The following is a 10773-nucleotide window of genomic DNA, read 5'->3' as shown; positions in this document are numbered from 1 at the left end:
AATTAGACCAACTATTCACTTTAGCTAAAGTTATTAAGTTAGCTAAAGAGTTGGGATGCTGTGTAAGACAATAAAGCTAAAACAGTTTGGACACTGTTTTGCATGTTTCCCTACTGTAGGGGTCTCTGCAAGCATACAGGGCTCTGAGAGGGTACAAGATGACAACTCTGGAATTCTACTAGAAACAGTCGATCATATTTGTTTGTCAAAGCTGAATCCAGGGCAAACTACGCTAAATTAGCATTTTTAGCTAACAGCTAAAGTTACCGTACGGCTATCATTTGTTAACACGACGCTTGTTCTTATACATGTAATACATTTATTACCAACCTGAGAGTTTCTTCACTTTCGGTCCGCTAGTAAAACGTAGTTCTATTAATCTGCGCTCAACTACTCTTGACCCGGAACCGGATGTAAGTCCCAAAAAACTGAATTTTTGAACTGAAACTGAATGGTGAGAAGTGAATCTGAACTTATTTGAGAGCTAAATTTTTAAAGGATAAAATACAATTTCAAAGCAAATGAATTTATGGATGAATGAATTTAGTGATGATCATTTTCAAACCAATAAATTGAATTTCAAATTAGGCTAATTCATATTCAGTTTTTAAAAGCATTTATTCAAGTTACAATTCAGATTCAATCCGAGCAATTCAAATTCAAATTTGAATTTAACTTATTCAAAGTCAGTTTCTGATGGCACAGATTTCTGCCCATAGAAAAGACTTATTGAATGGCATGATGAAATTCTGCTACTCTTGTAGACTCTTAGACAAGTTACTGTTACAAGCAGATACTATCTGTGCTTATCTTCAGTCAGATTGAAAAAAAAAATGCATGGATGCAACTGATGCAGCTGTTTGGTGGAAGCTCATTTTTGATGTCACATGCATCAAAAAATGTATTCTGTCATAACTAGTGGTCCAAATTGCAATCAATGTACAGAATGTCCATTTAGTAAGGACCTGGACTCCAACAGACACATCCACAGAATAATCTTCTCTCAAGACTCTGTCCCTGTTCAACTCACTTAGTCTCCACTTCCAGGTTTGATGAAGATGAGAAAAGAAGGTAAAAGAAAAAAAAAAAACAAAGCATCATGCTCGTTCTAAGCAATGATCGGGCGTCAACTAAAGGGCTTCCTTCCTCTTAAGTAGGAGACTGAGAGTTACCGACAGGTAAATTTGTTACTTCCAGGTATGCAGAATCCAAAGGCGGGAGAACAGAGAAGGACCCACTCCTGAAACACAGGGTTTGGTTTACACACACACCAACACTCAGACAGATGGACAGAGAGAGCAATAAAGAGAAAAGACAGAAAGGAGCAAGCCAGCACAGGAGGGCTGAAGGAGCATGACACTTTTACTCACTACCCACAGCTCATGAGTCCACCGGTAGCTCAACAAATGAGTACAGACATCATTCTGTTTGTCAGTGTCCTACTCCACTCTGCCCTGGTGAAGAAAAAACAATCACAGGGTTGAGTGATGAAATTCTAAAAATTATTATTGTGAAATAATTTTAACTTTACGGAAATATGAAACATGACCAATACAAATTTCATAGAATTCATCCCCCCATGTTTTGACAAACAACACAGAAGGCCAATGACAGTGAAAACTGTCATAACTTGTGATTGACAGGTTAGGACCCAAATGAAGGTCTCCAGACTGTAGGAAGTGCCCAGAACTTTATTGTTTAAACTCATAACTCTACACTGTAAAATCTAATATTGTGTTTAATTAAAAATATTAAGTAGGCTGAACTCAATTTTTATCAATTTGTTATTAGAACTCAATTTAAGTAAGTTACCAGTACTTTTTATGCAAAAATGCTGATCAACTCGATTTATTTGAGTTGTCTTAACTTAAGAAAAATTAAGTAAGCTGGAAATTTTGCTTCTCAGTGCAGGAGGATGAAACGATGTGTTTTGAAAATGCCCTGTCACTACCGTCCTCCTCCCTCACACGGATCAGTCCACATGTTCATGGCGCCAGCATTTTTTTTTCTCTGGAATATTTTGAGCAAACCTGGAGAAGCTTCAGCTCAAGAGATGATTGTTGTCATTGCTGTGAATCTTTACCTGATACACTGACTTGGTGAGTAAATGTTTACTCTTATTCAAACTGATTTTGTGGCTTCTCTTAGTTTAGCACCAGGTTTATAATCTTGCTAGCTAGTTAGTGTTAGCCTAGCGTTGCTGCTGCCGCTGGGCTCATGTTACTTAAAAATTAACACCACAGCCTTAAAAACCTTACATAAAACTATGTCTGTGAAATTTTCTGTTGATTGTTTGAAATAAAAAAGTGAGATAAGAGCCCAGACAAACTTTTTCGGGAGGTGCAGCCGTTGGGGGTGGGGGGTATTTTCAATCCATAGCTATAACTAACTAACTATATATATCATGTTTAACCTGAGTAGCAAAAGACCGCAGGGGGGTTGAAAACGATATGCCGGCAGTTAGCTGTGCTCGCCGGCTCTATCGAGCCTTGACCTCCCGGTCAGCTATCGCACTGGTGGATAACAGAGCTCTCCGAAAACGTTGAAGCTCTTTTGCAAATATGTGATATTTTTATAAATTAAGTAGATATTTGAGCATTACACAGCTACATTCTTGCCTGAAAATATCTTAAACGTTTATTTTGTGACCCAGAAAGGGTAATCTGGGGAAAAGGAAGATCGCATTTGTCGGTACAGTTGTCAGAGCCTGTGTACCCATACTTGTGTGTACTTGTGGTCTCGTGGACGTGTGATACGTCGGAGACCAAGTACTGTTCTAATTCAAAGTACACATGAAGCTGAGAATGCGAAAAATTCAGGGATGTGTTTTTGCTCCTCCCGTTTTATGGAGCATGTATCGGTGGTGACTTGTGTGGTAGTGATGTCTCACAAACAGCCGAGACGTGGTTTGCAAGAAAGTGAGGTGTTGTGGCAGCACCACTAACCTCGTCAAATACCTCAGAGTAAATCATATCACAGAATATGACGAGCTTATGTTGAGGATCTCACTGAATCCTTTAGTGCTGCAGGCAGGAAAGGTGTTCAAATAGCGCACAACTTCGAATGTGATAATTCTGCATTATTAAGTGATAAGAACAAGTAATCTGATGTCCTGTATTCATGATGACGCTATAATTTGAGATACAATAAAAGATACAATAAATAAAATACGTTTTGGTACAAAGTATCGGTATCGGATCAGTATCGTCAATACTGCCCTAAATTTTACTTGGCATCGGATCGGAAAGGAAATCAGTGGTATGGCACATCACTATTGTGTGGACTTCGAGGGACTTGGTACAGCTAAATATCCCAGAATGCAATTTGTCCAAAACTCAAACGCAGCAATGGCGGAGGAGCCCAGCTAAAAAAACTTTTAAATAATACTTTTTCTGGGTCACAAAATAAACTTTTAATATATTTTCAGGCGAGAATGTAGCTGTGTAAAGTTCAAATATTTGCTCAATTTATCAAGACATCACATATTTGCAGAAATGCTCTGACGTTTTCGGAGACGTCTATTTTTTTTAATGCTTTGTGGCAGCTTTTGAACACCTGTGGCATCGATTAATGTCAAATCTAGCCTTTCTTTAACAACGTAAGCAAACTGCTTTTATATTTAACCGGCTTTTCTGTTTAATTACACTTTAAATAATAATAACAATAGTATTTGCTTGTTAAAAAATGTGTTTAAAAACAAGTTTTGTTGTGAAAGCTATAATCCAGATTAGTAGCTTGTACCCTTTAAGACCTACCATAGAACCAAGTCTGCCAGAGCTTACTTTATATTTTTACATGCTGTGGAGCCATTTTTGGGAGCATTTCAAGTTGCTATACATCAATACAACTGTTATAGCCTATATTTTAATAATATGTATGCATTAAGTCCATAGTAACTACATTAATTGCAAAAAAGTGCAATAAACTAGTTTTTTTTACATATATTTCTACTAGAAATTTAAGAGGCTTATCCCTCAAAACTTTAAATACAAAAAAGTTGCAAATAAAATAGTTTACAACTACAGGAAATTTATTTTGAGTGTCTTCATAGTACTCCTCCGTGAATCGCAACCTTATCGTGGTGGAGGGGTTTGTGTGTCCCAGGGATCCCAGGGGCTATGTTGTCTGGGGGCTTTTGCCCCCTGGTAGGGTCTCCCATGGCAAATTGGTCCTGGGTGAGGGACCAGACAAAGAGCGATTCAGAAGACCCCAATGAAAAAAACACAGAGGGAACAGTTTACCCTGCCCGGGATAGGGTTATCGGGGCCCCGCCCTGGAGCCAGGCCCGGGGAGGGTGCCCGAGGGCGAGCGTCTGGTGGCCGGGCCTTAGTCCATGGGGCCCGGCCGGGCACAGCCCGAAGAGGCGACATGGGCCCATCCTCCCGCAGGCCCACCACCCGCAGGAGGCGCCATAGGGGTCGGGTGCATTGTGTGCCGGGTGGCGGCCAGGAGCGGAGGCCCTGGCGGACTGACCCCCGGCTGCCAAGACTGGCAATAGGGACATGGAATGTCACCTCTCTGGTGGGGAAGGAGCCTGAGTTAGTGCGTGAGGTTGAGAGGTACCGGCTAGATATAGTCGGGCTCACCTCTACGCACGGCTTGGGCTCTGGAACCAGTCTCCTGGAGAGGGGCTGGACTCTGTCTCAGTCTGGAGTTGCCCCTGGTGAGAGGCGGCGGGCTGGGGTGGGTATTTTAATATCCCCTCGGCTTGCTGCCGGTACGTTGGGGTTTTTCCCGGTGGACGAGAGGGTTTGTTCCCTGCGCCTTAGGGTCGGGGAACGGGTCCTGACTGTCATCTGCGCTTATGCGCCGAGTGGCAGTTCGGAGTACCCAGCCTTCTTAGAGTCCCTGGGGGGGGTGCTGGAAGGTGCTCCACCTGGAGACTCTGTTGTCCTGCTGGGAGACTTCAATGCTCACGTGGGTAACGACAGCGAGACCTGGAGGGGCGTGATTGGGAGGAACGGCCTCCCTGATCTGAACCCGAGCGGTGCTTTGTTATTGGACTTCTGTGCTAATCACAGTTTGGCCATAACGAACACCTTGTTCGAACATAAGAGTGTCCATAAGTGCACGTGGCACCAGGACGCTCTAGGCCGTAGGTCGATGATCGATTTTGTAATCGTATCACCAGACCTGCGACCATATGTTCTGGACACTCGGGTAAAGAGAGGAGCTGAGCTGTCAACTGATCACCACCTGGTGGTGAGTTGGATCAGGTGGCGGGGGAGGACGCTGGACAGACCTGGTGCACCTAAACGCGTAGTGAGGGTGTGCTGGGAACGACTAGCAGAGGCCCCAGTCCGCGAGATCTTCAACTCACACCTCCGGCAGAGCTTCAACAGCATTCCGAGGGAGGCGGGGGACATCGAGTCCGAATGGACCATGTTCAGCGCCTCCATTGCCGAAGCTGCTGCATTGAGCTGCGGCCGCAAGGTGGTTGGTGCCTGCCGTGGTGGTAATCCCCGAACCAAATGGTGGACACCAGAGGTGAAGGGAGCCACCAGGCTGAAGAAGGAGTCCTATTGGGCTTGGTTAGCCTGTGGGACTCCGGAGGCAGCCGACAGGTATCGACAGGCCAAGCGGAATGCGGCTCGGGCAGTGGCTGAAGCAAAAACTCGGGTGTGGGAGGAGTTCGGAGAGGCCATGGAAAAAGACTTTCGGACTGCCTCGAAGAGGTTCTGGCAAACCGTCAGGCGTCTCAGGAGGGGAAAGCGGTGCTCTACCTGCACTGTGTATAGTGCTGGCAGAGCGCTGCTGACGTCGACTGAGAAAATTGTCAGGCGGTGGAAGGAATACTTCGAGGACCTCCTTAATCCCACTGACACGTCTTCCGAGGAGGAAGCAGAGTCTGGGGATGAGGGGAATGACCCGCCAATTTCTGGGGGCGAGGTCACTGAGGCAGTTAAACAACTCCTTGGTGGCAGAGCCCCTGGTGTTGATGAGGTCCGCCCCGAGTTCCTGAAGGCTCTGGACGTTGTAGGGCTGTCCTGGCTGACACGCCTCTGCAATGTTGCGTGGAGATCAGGGGCAGTACCCGTGGATTGGCAGACCGGGGTGGTGGTCCCCATCTTTAAGAAGGGGGACCGGAGGGTGTGTTCCAACTACAGGGGGATCACACTCCTCAGCCTCCCCGGGAAAGTCTATGCCAGGGTGCTGGAAAGGAGAGTTCGTCCGCTAGTCGAACCTCTGATGCAGGAGGAACAATGCGGTTTTCGTCCTAGTCGCGGAACACTGGACCAGCTCTTCATCCTCTCGAGGATACTTGAGGGTGCATGGGAGTTTGCCCAACCAGTCTACATGTGTTTTGTGGACTTGGAGAAGGCATTCGACCGTGTCCCTCGGGGTGTCCTGTGGGAGGTGTTGCGGGAGTATGGGGTGTCTGGCCCATTGCTACGGGCCATTCGATCCCTATACAACCGTTGCAAGAGCTTGGTTCGCATTGCCGGCAATAAGTCGGACTCGTTCCCGGTGGGTGATGGGCTCCGCCAGGGCTGCCCTTTGTCACCGGTTCTGTTCATAATTTTTATGGACAGGATTTCTAGGCGCAGCCAAGTGGCGGAGGGCTTTCGCTTTGGTGGCCTCAGGATCTCATCTCTGATCTTTGCGGATGATGTGGTTCTGTTGGCTTCATCGGGTGAGGGCCTCCAGCTCGCACTGGAGCGGTTCGCAGCCGAGTGTGAAGCAGCGGGAATGAGGATCAGCACCTCCAAATCTGAGGCCATGGTTCTCAGCCGGAAAAGGGTGGAGTGCCCACTCCGGGTCGGGGATGAGGTCCTGCCCCAAGTGGAGGAGTTCAAGTATCTCGGGGTCTTGTTCGCGAGTGATGGGAGAAGGGAGCCGGAGATCGACAGACGGATTGGGGCTGCGGCTGCAGTAATGCAGACGCTGCACCGGTCCGTCGTGGTGAAGAGGGAGCTGAGTGTAAAAGCGAAGCTCTCAATTTACCGGTCGATCTACGTCCCTACCCTCACCTATGGCCACGAGCTGTGGGTAGTGACCGAAAGGACGAGATCGCGGATACAAGCGGCGGAAATGAGCTTCCTCCGAAGGGTGGCTGGCATCTCCCTTAGAGATAGGGTGAGAAGTTCGGCTATCCGGGAGGGGCTCAGAGTAGAGCCGCTGCTGCTCCACATCGAAAGGAGCCAGCTGAGGTGGTTTGGGCATCTGACAAGGATGCCCCCTGGGCGCCTCCTGGGTGAGGTGTTCCAGGCATGTCCCACCGGGAGGAGGCCCCAGGGCAGACCCAGGACACGCTGGAGAGATTATATCTCTCGGCTGGCCTGGGAACGCCTTGGTGTTCCCCCGGATGAGCTGGAGGAGGTGGCTGGGGAGAGGGAGGTCTGGGCCTCTTTGCTTAGGCTGCTGCCCCCGCGACCCGGTCGGATAAAGCGGATGAAGATGGATGGATGGATGTCTTCATAGTTTTATTTTTGAGATACACCAATTTTTATATACTGCAGGAAAAACGAAAAACAATCCTATGATGCAAATTTGCAAAGAAAACAGCATGTGCATCAAAATAAACTTTTTTAAGCAGTGCAATTCGAGTTCTAAGCATCCCAGAAACTATTCTGAAAAGCATAAAGTCAAACATGACTTATAAAAACACATTTTAAGGCCTACAAGTAAAAAACTACATTTTCCGCGAAAATGATGTCACTTCCGGTTTCGGCCAGGAAATGGCGGACATGCCATCCTTGGCGCTGACATCTGTTTCTACGTATAAAGTATTACAAACAGCTGATCAGATGGGCAAAGCCTGTTTCTGGAATATTATGTTTTTGTTGCTGCAAGCGCTTTTTATGCAGTTTTTGCAAAGCTATATGTGGAAGGAAACCGGGACCGAGGACAAGCTGATGGCATAAGATGTAAGTACAACTCCTCCGGTTTCATATGCAAAAAAATTTATTGCGCTAGCTTATGCGGTTCCGGTGTTCTGACAAACCGTCCTACTTTGGCAAAACGTCCTACCGTAAGTAGTTTATGCACATTTCTGCTGTCACAGAGTCATTCCAGCACTAATTTAAGTAGGTATGACGGTTTGCTACTTAACTTTGCCCAACAGAGTATGCTTGTAGCTCATATGCATACAGCCAGGATGGTTTGCCACTTCATGTTACCCGTTAAAGTATGTGTGTAGCTGTTATTAACAAAGGTAGGATGATTTGCCACTGAATTTTAGCTGTTAAAGTACGCTTCTAGCTCATATTCAGAAAGGTAGGATGGTTCGCCACTGAAATGTAGCTATTAAAGTATGCTTCTAGCTCAGATTAACAAAAGTAGGACGATTTGCCACAAAATTTTAGCAGTTTAAGTATGCTTGTAGGTGACATTCACAAAGGTAGGTTGGTTTGGCAGTTAATTTTACCGGTCTGAGTATTTTTCTAGGTAATATTCACAAAGGTAGGACAATTTGCCACTGAATTTTGTGTTGTGCGCATGCGCAGAAACAACGGGTAGGATGGTTTGCCAGGTAGGATGGATCCCCAGATCACCGGTTCTACAGGGATTTAAAAATAGTTAGCAAAACGGAGCATGCCGCTCAGACCGGCTTTAAAGGGTTAAATGGTTAAAGTCTAGGTTGGCTTTTTAATTGAGAATAAAGTAATACAGTTTGTCCTTCTAAAGAATTAAGTTACATTCCACAGTTGAATCATAAGAAACATTATGATACATATAAACCATATGTTAGATCTGGTCATTTTGCTTATTAGAAACTTGATATATTGGAAGTTTTCAACAAGCATGTAAAGATTATATTTAAATTAGGTGGTCTTTTTTTAAACACATGTCTCTTTAGGCCTAAACTGACAGTGCCAATACTACACTTTCAGATACAGTAGTAGATGGTGTTTTTAATACTATATGTGTTAGTCTGATTTGGTTGTATTGGTCTACATTGACCCTCTGTGTTGTAAGTTACAATGATTACACAACAAGGATCAAATCAGCTTCTAAATATTTTCTGTTTTTTCTCCCTCTGCTTGCTTCTTACTGTCTTTGAGGCTCGGGACCAGCACTCCTGCTGTTGGACAGAAAGACATCAGTAAGTATTTTGGTTTTCCAATATATCAGCAACTGTCAGTGACATTTATATTAATCAGGCTGAACTTTAATCATACTTTAGATCAGCCTGTTTTACTTATTGTTTGATTTGTGCTTTGGTTTGAGGAAGTTGTTTCTTTACTGATTGTTTCCTGTCTTCTGTTATTAGACTTGAGATATGACTGCACGATGCTGTTGCTGTTGACTCCAGTTAATTCTACAAGACATGATGTAAGTAAACAAACAACAACAGTTTGGTCTGCATTTCTTGAAAGATCACATCCCCCAAACTTAGTTTAGAGGATCTACACCAGGGGTCGGCAACCTTTCTGATGACGAGTGCATCTAACATTTCCTCAGAAGTCAATGTGTCATATGACTGCATTAGCAATAAGTTTAATAACGCTCTATTTTAACAGTTACACACTATATAGAACAACTTTACAGAATTATATTTGTTCACAGATGTTGGCAGCTGTCAGCGAATAGTTATCAGCTATTTTGAAACAAAAAAAGACTTTTTATCCATAACAGCAAATGAACTGAACAACAGAAAATACAAATGCTATTTATGGTCTCCTCACAACAATGATAAGAAAAATAAACTGAGCCAATATGTTTGTTAATACAGAGACACACATGTTAATGTGATAACTCCACCTAAACTTGGTTTCTATCTGACTCAGATGGTCGTGCCATCAGTTAACCCTGCCCAGGGTTGCCGACTCCTGCTCTACACTGTATATAGTGAAGTCTGCAAATTTTCGAACAGTGAAATTTGTTTTGTGCCCAAATCATTTTGCAGATCATTAGAATGAAAGTTATTGGCCATGTTTGCATAGCCCTTTTAAAATGATGCTTTCATGACATTACTGTGTGTGGGGTGGTGGTCACGGCTATCCAGACTGACAGTGGGACATTGAATGTCACCTCTCTGGTGGGGAGGGAGCCTGAGATTGTGTAAATTGGAGTCTGTTTTATACCAAATGCAGAAAAAATGTTTTAAGAAAGCAATTAAGTTCATGTTCCAAAAAATATGATTGTTTGCTTGCAGGACACCAGGAGAGATGAGTCCTCCGTCACAGATGGTGTGGTCAGTGAAGATGGTCGCCTGCAGGTTCAAGCTCATTGCATCTCCAACCCACATCCACTGCCACTGTACTTAAGGGAAGTTAAAGACTTTGTCTGCACCTACATTTGGATCACCTCGATCCATGACAGTCATTCAGGCAGTAATGCCTGGACTGGAAACAAGCATCCTTAAAACATTACAACATTCCAGCTCCTGTGTTGGAATGAAAAACAAATGTGTTTAAATTAGAGACTGCACTTGTGACAGAACAACAAATATTTTATTTTGATTATATAAGTAATGTAAGTGCAAAACAAACTTGTGGCCTAAACTTATTTTCAGCATAATTACATCTGAGACTTTGTTTCATTGTGAGATTATAACCGTGATGGCAACATAATTGTTTGTTGTTCAGCAGAACAGTGTCCAGTATGTTGGCTGTTATACTTTGTTGTGTTTGAAAATAAAAGTTGGGCTCATTTAAACATCATTACAAAAAGTGTTGTTAATTATTTTTAATCATATTCAGGTTACCACTAATTGTTTTTTCATTTAGTTCATTTACTTGAAATGTTTGTCAGTAAGTAAACAATTAGTATTGTACAGTCAGAAATATCAAGTTATTCTTAATACTGCAGAATAAGTTGTCCTAACAG

At 44.0% G+C, this 10773-nt stretch overlaps 1 long non-coding RNA gene across 1 annotated transcript; it reads left to right on the top strand.

Moving 5' to 3' along the window:
* The first annotated feature begins 2089 nt into the window (after nt 1-2089).
* LOC148094777 (uncharacterized) lies at nt 2090-10345 on the top strand. Its single transcript, XR_015718418.1, has 4 exons — nt 2090-2099; nt 9006-9046; nt 9215-9276; nt 10100-10345. It is a non-coding gene; the product is annotated as an uncharacterized LOC148094777 (long non-coding RNA).
* The last annotated feature ends 428 nt before the right edge of the window (nt 10346-10773 follow it).

This window comes from Neolamprologus brichardi, unplaced genomic scaffold, assembly GCF_056152115.1.
Source record: "Neolamprologus brichardi isolate AB-2024 unplaced genomic scaffold, ASM5615211v1 NODE_ptg000008l+_length_2720982_cov_1, whole genome shotgun sequence".
NCBI lineage: Eukaryota > Metazoa > Chordata > Actinopteri > Cichliformes > Cichlidae > Neolamprologus > Neolamprologus brichardi.
The sequence above is the reverse complement of the archived record's forward strand: the minus strand, read 5'-3'. Positions and strand labels throughout refer to the sequence as shown.